The sequence below is a fragment of the Pundamilia nyererei genome, unplaced genomic scaffold (genome assembly GCF_000239375.1).
Source record: "Pundamilia nyererei isolate P.nyererei 1_Seehausen unplaced genomic scaffold, PunNye1.0 scaffold00429, whole genome shotgun sequence".
Classification (NCBI taxonomy): Eukaryota; Metazoa; Chordata; class Actinopteri; order Cichliformes; family Cichlidae; genus Pundamilia; species Pundamilia nyererei.
Window position 1 is genome coordinate 13,671 of NW_005187830.1, and position 10,703 is coordinate 24,373.

The window sequence follows — 10,703 nt, forward strand, 5'->3', positions numbered from 1 at the left end:
TGTTTCTGAGCCTTTGGATGATGAAGGAAACTGGACTCACTGACACCTTGACTTTCTTTGCAGTTTCTCTGTAGGACACACCTACATTTATGTTTATGGTCTGTCTCTCTTCCATTGTTAATTGTCTTGTTGTCACCATTTCTGTACCAACACACTACTTTCTGCAGTACAATAATGTTCAACTGATGCTCATGTAGCCAGATGGGCTACTCGCCTTCCGTTTTTTTCTTCTCTCTCTCGCAGGAACCCACCTGTACATTGATTGCAGGGTGGCGCTAGCCCGTATAAAGCTAAGCCGATGTTTTGTTGGATTATTTCCTCCCGTGCGTTTAGCGCAAAACAGCAGTAAATGCTGGCGTACTGCGACGGACTGATCAGCAAGAGCCGATTATATGACAGCTACAGGTATGCTCTCGCTTAACCTCCGATTCCCTCCGAATACTGGAATTTGTGTTAATATACTTTTTTCGGCCTGTTGTAGCGCAGCAGTCTGTTTTATTCTGCCATTGCGGAGAGAGGTGTTTGTGTTATCCCCACCAATGAGATATAGTGCCTCCGGTCCTGGGGTAAGCCGTTAGAACTACTTTTATTAGCATTCATAGCTATAAGAGTTTAAGGTTACATGTATCTGTTGTTTCAGGGTTTCACTGCTGTACTCACCTCTCCATGGCAAATCGCCCAACCTAAATTGGAAGAGTGAACTGCCTTCTCAGCCGCTGTTGTGAACTCCTCCTTGGTGGAGTCTGCTGTCTTGTTTTTATTAAGTAGGCTGACCTTTATTTGGTTCGCCTGGTGTTCTATTTTATTTTGGACTGTTGCTCGTACCCACGCTTCTGTGATCGGGCTGAAGTAATTCTCTGCCCGAGTGTCGTGCTGGGACTCCAAATCGCTTGGGTTGCCGGTCTCAGCCGGTGGGGAGCCAGACCGGCCTACGCCTGAGAATAATTATTACCAGCACGAGTGGTAGTTTGACCCGTGGGGTATAAGCCTTTCCTGTGTGTGCGTGTGTGTGTGTGATTTCTTTTATTAAAGTTATTAAAGTGTGTTTTAGTTTTTTTTATGATCTGTAGCGAGCCTGACGCTCAGTGTCCTTTTATCCTTTTAACATATTTTTCTGTGTTTTATTTCAGTGAACGGAGGACGAGCCAGTGGCCCTGGGACCTCAGGTGGTGGGTCGTTTTCACACTTTCTTTTGTACAGCACTGGGTGGGTTGCAGTGATTCTTTTTGTGTGATTTTCTTTGGGTTCCATGGCTGCTGGTAAGTCCAAGTTCCACGATTGTTTTATTTTTACTGTAGGACGCTGTCAACAATGACGCTACATCTTGATTTTTAATATTTTATTTATTTTTCTATAAATAAAACTGTTTTGATATTGGAAGCCAACCTGCCTCAGTGTGCATCCTTGAATCTGTGCCGACTCCTTTTATTCCTTTTATCTATTATTCTTAAATATATTTCCTGGGGGTGCAATTCCCCTAGGTGGCGTTGTCAAGTTTATTATTTGGTTTATAACCCCGCCGACCACTTGGTCACACTCATGAAGGTCTGGTACCACAGTGTGCTCCAGCACTGCTTTTATGCAGACAGAGGGGGTTGTAATTAATCCAGAACAGCTGGAACACCTGTATATTATTTGTTTTTAGGTAACCTTACCTTTTTTTAACCTCTGGCAGTTCACCACTTACCTTTGTACCATTTAAAGCTGTTCATTGCACTCGAACGACTTGCAATAAATAACTGGAGGTGTTCTAAACCTTTTGACCATTAGGGTACACCCACATCCACCTCCACCCCTCCCCCGCTACCACTTACCATGAGTAATCATTGTAAGTGTTTAGGCCTGCTTTCCATTAATATTGGCTTTGATGACAGTTTCTGGCATCTAGTTCCTCTTATTACACTTATTGAATACTGATGCATTCTTTCACCAGACCTCAAGATTATTTCTCTTCACTCAGCACCCTTGACATTGTATAGATGCTAATGTATTTTCTCGGAGCTTCTCTGGCTCTAGAGCAGTTGGAATTGCTGTGGGCATGCCTGAGGATAAACAGATAATGGGACACTTCTCATTGACTTGCCTGCGCTAACAGGCGAGTAGCCTAATGTAAGAACAAACTTAAATGCAAACTAATAAGTAGAAGTGAGAAGAATGTGTGCGCTGTTGTAGTGTGTAACACTGTGAGTGTGCAGCCAATTCTCCAATCTGAATGACAGAGAGGCAAGACTGCTCTTCTCTAAATGAGCTCCCATGAGTCCTTCAGTTTTTATCTCTCACTGCAGATATACAGTGCTGGGGAGCTTCCGAAGACCTGCTTGTATCTTCAAATACACAACATGCTACAACAATATGGAACATACTGTCACAATCTGGCTGGCAGACCGTGGGGAGATGGGAAAATAGGACCCAAACGCCGGACTCTTCAGTGCAACAGTGTTTATTTACAAGGTGGTGAAGTAAACAACAATAAACCCCCAGTTTCCCAGACTCCCGTGTAGTGTCTTCTTCCCAAAAGTCCCCGTGTGGTGCTCTCTGCCCCAGTGTCCCTGCATTCCCCGTGCTCACTGCTCCTTCTCGTCCCACACTCCTCCTGAGGGGAAAACAATAAAGGCAGCCGTTACACACTTATCCCAGCAGGCATACACTCACACTTGACTGTGCTTGAAGACTAACATGTAGTCAAACACAATAATCCAGCGTCGGAGGAAGCTCCATCGCTCATCTAAATAGCTCCCCCGACGAGCCCAGATGAGGAGCAGGTGTGCGGCCAGGACTTCGGGTGTGGCCAGCCCTCAAGTTAGGCCACGCCCCCAGGGCTGAAGGTGCCTGTAACTTGGCCGCAGCAGAAAGGCAATAGACACACATACCTGCCTACATACAGATGTGCACAGTGGCAGTGCAGACAACACACCAAATAATAATAATAATAACAACAACAACAGTCATAGTCCCCACTGCCCACGGACCCCGAGTCCCCAGAGCCGGGTCCGTGACACATACTGCAACAATATTACAACATTTTCATGCAAAGAAACACGTGAGCAAAACGCGTCACTAAAACTATGCACATTATGCTGTTGCTAAACATTCTACAGAATAGTTTTTTCCCAGAACAGTTTAGTAGCTGGCTGAAGGGATTTTCTTTCATTACAGCCAATTAGCAGGACATTAATCCTTAGCCCAGACCAATGTCTTGTTGTTACTGCAGTAGTTTTGATATAAGCTTGTTAATTTTACAAAAGATTTTGGGCTCAAGTGCTCAATGAAAAAAGGCACAAATTAGTTTTTAAAAAAATAATTTGCCCACATAAGAAATCTATTTATTTCTACATCCATACATCTCACAATCATGTCTGTCAGAACAAAAGTCAACAAATTAATTGTCATCATTTCTATAAAGATTATACATTCAGAGAGGATGGTCTTCTGCATGTACTGTTTTTACATCCATCAACAGGACAGGCAACAAAATGCCGACGTAGATGTGAGTTTGTGCATAATGCAGTAATGACAGCATAATGCTGTCATTACTGCAGGTGTGCACTTTACCATTGTGTTCTTGTTCTTTTGTTCAATAAAAAGAAGAGTAACGTCCTTATTGCCATTCCTGAAAAGCTAACCACTTTCATTAAGTGCCTCTTTGTTTCCCTTTCTGGCAACCTGGTGTGCAGATAATAGAAGAAACATCACTGTAACTGTAACTGTAACATACTGAATTTACTACAACAACATGTTACTGCTAAATGTAATGTGATTACAGTTATGTGTTACTTTGGAACTGTTTACTGTGCACTAAAAACATCTCATTGATTTGCCAGTACTTATAAATGTGTACTCATTGCCTCAAAAACCATAAATACAGTTTACTAAAATAGCTGAGTTAGGATAACTTGTTACTTGTGAATGCATACTACTGAGAATAATGTGATATTTCTGAGTGAGCAACACTCAGACCCATATATTCAGTAAATTAAAATACATAACTTGTGCCAACTGACTATTTTAAATTTTACTGGATATAAATTGAATGCAACTGACTTTGATCACACATCTGTGGACTCCACTTTACCCTCACTTACCCAGTATGTTACATACCCCGGCAGAAACACTGGACTTATACATCATGCACACAGCTTGTCTCCCCTTCTGTCCCTGGGAAGATCAGATGTGCTTTCTCCCAGTGTATAAACTTTTAGTATACAGAGAAGCAGTAAAAACCACATGGGAGGTGCTTTGTGATGACCACGGAGAGAACATTGATGGTCCGGTATACTAGATTAATTTCTGCACAGACGATGCTGTATCCACCAGAACAGTAGCAAAATAACTGAAGTACAGATACCTGAAAATGCTACTTAACCGTAACACACATTGTGACCTCAGTCAGGATTTTTTTTATTAGTATTTTTATTCATCTTTAGGCATGAAAAGATGAATAAAAATACTTAAGAAAAAAATCCTGATGTCTGAATAAGTAGAACGGAAGACTTATGATTTACTGAGCTAAGAACAAGTGGACTCAAGTGCTAGATCTGGACAGGACAGCGAGGCACAAAATCAGTTAGAAAGCTATTCAATCAGGAGAAATACATCAACTTGGGCGAGAGACTGAGCTTGCTGGGAAAGGGGAGCAGAAAGCAAGAAACCAGGCAAGATCCATGAGAGAAGAAAGGGGAGTTAGACCGGCAGAGGAATCCAGAAATGAACTAAACTATATTGTCCACAAGTGAAACGTGTTAGAGTGTTTGTCTTACTCTGGTGTAGGGCTGCCACAAACGATTATTGTGATAGTCGACTAATCAGGTCATCATCCATTGGACGTACAACGTACAGCTTACTGCACCAGCAGCATCTGCTCTTATATAACTATCATTAGGGTTGTGAGAGCATCTGTGTTCACTCTGATCCTCGGTCTTTCTAAATGGAGGGACATTAACTGTGTGTGTATATGTAAGCATGTAAAAACTGCAGATAGTGAGATTTCAAGTGACAGTATTTTGTATCTGCCATTGTAGAAATTCATCTCATGTAAACAATAACGTGGCGCACAGCGTGACATCAAAAACGGCGCACGCCTTTGACGTTGCGTGAATAAATCTCCATTTTCCTAGTCTACACGTAAACACAAAAGCTGTCACGGCTGGCGACGCAGGCCGTGTGGAGGTAAGGGCCTAAACCAGGCACTGACATAGATGCGATTTGTTTTGTGATTCAGGCTCCACTGTAATAGTTCATCCAAATAATATTTCAGGTTCTCTGAACAGACTGTGGAGTGGGCAGGTGAGGAGGATGTGACAGGCTCTCTTTGATAAGTAGCTCATTAGTCTGAACTGGTATCTGATAAACAGTGTTGCGATCATGCTGTGCAAATCTAAAGGCTCTCGTAACTATATTACACACCATGCTTGTAGCTGCTGTGTGATAGGTGTGCTAAGTTGTTCTGCATTAATTTATATTTCCACATCTAAATAATTGTTGAGTCATTAGAGTGTACATAAAAGCTGAAGTGAATTCACTGCAGTTAAATCACACCACAATTTATTAGTTAATTTATTTTTATATTCATGTAATTCTGCTAATAGGATTAGAGTTCATAATGAAATATTTGCATTTTTATCGTTATTTTTGATGAATAAATCAAAAAATCTATATGAAAGCATTGATCTGTGCTACACAACTGTAGCAAACTGAAAACATTTGGCATGTCATGAAAGAAAAAACTGCAACAAAGAAGATCCGGGATTATTTAGCAGCTGAGTCCTTAAGAGAGGAATATTTTCCCAATCTTGTGTGATTAAGTGTAGCAACTAGTCTCCTCATTTCCTGGATGTTTACCGGCTGTTGTTAAAAGAAGACAGGGCGCTACACTTTGGTAAACATGACCCATCCATCCATTCTCTTCCGTTTATCTATATCAGGGTCATGGTGGGGCTGAAGGCTATTCAACTACCATGGGTCGACAGGTAGGGTACACCCTGGACAGGTCGGCAGTGGGTGACACAGCTAATCACAGGAGTCAGGAGGAGACGGAGAACAGTGAACTCCAGGACAGCTGCCGATCCAGACGGCATCCCAGGGGCTGTGGTTAAAGCCTGCCAACTGGCAGGGATCCTCACCAGGCTGTTCAACCTATCTCTGACTTATGGCACCATTCCCATCTGTCTGAAGGCCTCCAGTATCATTCCCATCCCCAAAAAGACTTGTATAGACAGACTCAATGACTACAGTTCAATAGCTTTCACATCTGTCTCAGCAGAGACTGTCTACCCTCCTCGCTCCACAGAGGATGGCATCACTATCACCATTCACAGAGTGCTGAGCCATCTGGAGAACAACAAAAGGTACATAGGGCTCTATGTGGACTACACCCCAGCGTTCAACACCATAATACCACTAAACTAGAGCGCCTTCAGATCCCCCCTGCCACCTGCTACTGGATCAAAGATTTCCTCACAAACCAACCTCTATCAGTCACACTCCCGCACCCCGCTCCCCACTATCACTCAGCTCCGGATCCCCACAGGACTACGTTCCCAGCTTAGCACTGTATGCACTGAATGCAACAACATCAACCCAACCAACCAACGTCATCGCCAACCATCCCAAGGAGACCACTGTGGTTGGGCTTATCTCTAGTCGTGGTGAGACAGCTTACAGGGTGGAGGTAGAGAACTTGTCCTGTTGTTGCTCAGAAAATAACGGGTGGAATCTGTCTCGCCCTTAAGGTTTCTGGTAACCCACATCTCCGATCTCACCTGGACCCACAATACCAATGCCCTGGTCAAGAAGGCCCAGAAGCAGCTGCACTTTTGCATTATCCTGATGAAAAATAACCTGGAATGGAGGCCGCTGCTGGCCTTCCTCAGTAATGAGCTGAGCCAGGGACCACAATGACCTCCAGTAGGCCACTAGTATGAATGTCTCTGACCAAACAATCAGAAATAGACTTCATGAAGGTGGCCTGAGGTTCTCACTGCCCAGCATTGTGGATCCTGGGTAGCATTTGCCATAGAATAACAGAAGTGGCAGAAACACCACCAGCTGCATGTGATTTTCACATGCAGCTGGTGGAGATGAGAGCAAATTCCCCCAGTACACATGTGACACATGTGAAAAGGTCTGAAGAAGCAGCAGAGAACATTATGCTGCCTGTAACAATGTTCAGCATGGTCGGTTTTGCGCTGGATCACTGATGGTCTGGAGAGACATATCCATCGAGGAACACAGTGACAGGCTAGACAATGGCATCCTGACTATTAGGTATTAGGATGAAATCTTTGGATCCACTGACTAAAGTCAGTGCAGTTCCCGAAGGATGAAGGACTTGATACAACTGGACTAGCTCCCACTCTTACTTGACCTAAATCCAATAGAACACATTATGTTTCAGTTTATCTGATGCCACCAGTTTGCAGCTCTGACTGTACAGGTGCTTAGTGATGTCTTGCCCCCGATCTGGAGGGAGATCCCCCCAAGAGACCAGCTGTCGTCTCATGACCCAATGTTGTCAGGCATGCATACAAGAACATGGGTGTTATATTAACTACTAAGTACTTAATCCGGTTGTTCAGTGATGACGCGACGAATCCTACTTCCGGGTCTAAAGTAGTCTGCGTTTAATATGGCTTTTGTGTTGTTAACATGTTTAATGTTATGTATTTTCTTCTATTTGATCTCAAAAAGCTCCTAAAACAGTCAGTGATCACTGTTGACCTCCCTCGGCTTTTATTACCGCTAATCATTTATTTAAGCTCAGTTTTTAAAACCTTAGGATGTAACTACAGCCCAGCCCAACAGTATATGAATGACTAACCTCGTATTGTGGATGGATTATCTCAGTTGTTCTCCTGGCTGAAGTTTGGTCCTTTTACAGCATCCTGCCATGCGATTATATTTGTTCCTGACCACCGAGAACACTCACGTTAACTTTTATCGAGTGGAAAAAAGTTAGCTTGTTTATATTATGCTAACATAGCTGTGTCGCTAACGGTCACGTAGCACATCATTATATACCAGCTAGCCAAACTTCAGTAACCCTACAAGCGTCACTGCTGTTTAGTTTTCTGTCTTCATTTATGCTGGAAGTGATAACAGAGCTGTACGTTTTAATTTGTTTCCAAAACCCCGCAGTCAGGACATGCTATATTGTATTTAGATAGAAGCTAGCGAGCTAACTCCCTGCTAACTTCTAACTCCATTAAATGTCATAAATTCCGTTTTCATGGATGCCTGGATGTTAAACTCAATTGTTACACCTGGTAGAGCAGAACGCTGATCATTTTATTAAAGATGAAAGACTTTAGACAGTTTTTCAACTCTCAGTAATGCCACAGTGATCGTTTGATATATGGACCTGCAGCGGAGTTTAGACCCAGACACAGCTAGTGACGTCAGACTGAACAACCGGATAGCATTTCTTCTTCAGTCACCTTTCTCACTCACTATGTGTTCACAGACCTCTCTGCATTGAATCATATCTGTTATTAACCTCTGTCTCTCTTCCACAGCATGTCTTTATCCTGTCTTCTTTCTCTCACCCCAACCAATCACAACAGATGGCCCCGCCCCTCCCTGAGCCTGGTTCTGCCGGAGATTTCTTCCTGTTAAAAGGGAGTTTTTCCTTCCCACTGTCGCCAAAGTGCTTGCTCATAGGGGGTCATATGATTGTTGGGTTTTTCTCGTAGAGTCTACCTTAAAATATAAAGCGCCTTGAGGAGACTGTTGTTGTGATTTGGCGCTATAGAAATAGAATTGAAATTGAACATTGCAGACGTGGAAGCAGAGCAACTACAGACCAAAGTTTCAAATCCTTCGGAATAACAACATTATCGTCTTTCTGGCAGACGAGGGTAGGTGCACAGTTTTGCTAAACCAGAAAGACTATCATAAGAAAATTTTGTCACTAATCAGTGACAAAAATACTCATAAGCCCCTGAAACAAGACCCAGGAAGTGGTTACAGGAAGAGGCTGATAGATTGCCTGAAGCAGTTAGAACAAGACAATGCTATTGACCGGACCTGATACCATTTAGTTATGTGACTTTTTTATGTTTACATTCTTTATAGGTCAATGGGCTGGATACCCATACTCCCAACACATGTAGACTGCATGGGGAAACTCTCATTCACCCTCAAAATTCTTTCAAGATGATAAAGAGCTGGTCCAGCATTCCAGCCCCTCCAGATCTCAGGTTAGTGTTTAAGTCTCCCAGTAGGATCACAGAGTCACCAAATGGAACACCTTCAAGCACCCCACCCAGGGACTCCACAATGTCTAGGGACACTGGTCCCAGAGCTCAAGCCATGCAGTGACATGAACCCAGTTATATCTAGCTGGTATCTCTCAAACCCATGGGCTTGCTAGGGGGCCTTCCTCACTAGAGGTGGTTACTACAGTGGAAGCGTTAGCTGATAGTCAGGCCGTACACGTGTCCTTGTGCATTTGAAAATAATCCACAAAGTCCGATGTAGTTGAAAACAAACATGTAGACATTTATTTCGACAGTCTTGAATTCACAGTAATCAGTCCCTGTACACTGCCCAACACGGTAAGAAAACTGTTTGACTCCACAGCTAGTTAAAGCCGCCATTACTCCACAGAGCTGATCCCGACCGCTCCCCCTGTGCACAATTACCATGTATTAAAGGAACAGTGCGTAAAAAAAAAAAAATAAGGCAAACAAATACCATTTAATGATAAACATTACAGTAAACATTTCATGGTGGGCTGTGTGGCAGGCAGGCAGGCAGGAGAAAGGACCCATAACGCAGGACTGTCAGAGACTTAAACAGAAAACGCAGCTTTATTGCTGGAAAAACTCCTCAAGATAAGACTCACAAAAACAGGACAAAACTCACAAACAGAGGTGCTGGAAACCTGGAACATGACAAACACACAGCATGGAGAAAGTACAACACAACAGAGAACACAGGAAAACTTAAATACACAGGGGAGTAATCAGGGAATGGGCAACAGGAGGGAGACACAGCTGGGAGAAATTAGGCTAACGAGACAGGGGAGCGGTAAAACTGAACACGCTGACATGAGACAAGAACTTTCAAAGTAAAACAGGAAATCAGAAACAAATCACGAAAACGGCATGTGCGTATATAAACAAAGGCACTGCACATGCGCGTTTTACCCATATTCTATCGCAATATTTCATTTTCTTATCGTTACCCAACATTACACCGGTGTTACCGTGAACGGTATGATATGGCCCAGCCCTAGTTTGCAGCATTTACACAGGAATGGAAATACTGGACTTTTAAAAATATTAAAGAAAAAAGCATCTTAGGAGGCGAGTGAACAAAATGTGAAGGCCCTGTTCGGATATTTCACCGAGCCCATCAGTATCCTTATCACAAACACGAAGCATTGAGCTCTGGCAGTGCACTTTAATTCTGAACCAGGTAAACGACTTACAATTTAGCTTCCTCCTTTCATTAAAGGAATCATTCTATTTTTGTAAAAAGTCATAAATTAATGTCAAACAGTAACAATAGATGTAGACTGTTGATTTTACAGAATCAACTGGATATTCGGGAATCTGTTTCTGCCAGTTTAACTGCACGCTGTAAACTAATAATAAGCTTATCTTACCCTGAGCAACCAAATGTGACAACACATTCCACGGCCACAAAGCCAGGCATGTGTGTGTTTGTGTGTGTGTGTGTGTGTGTGTGTGTGTGTGTGTGTG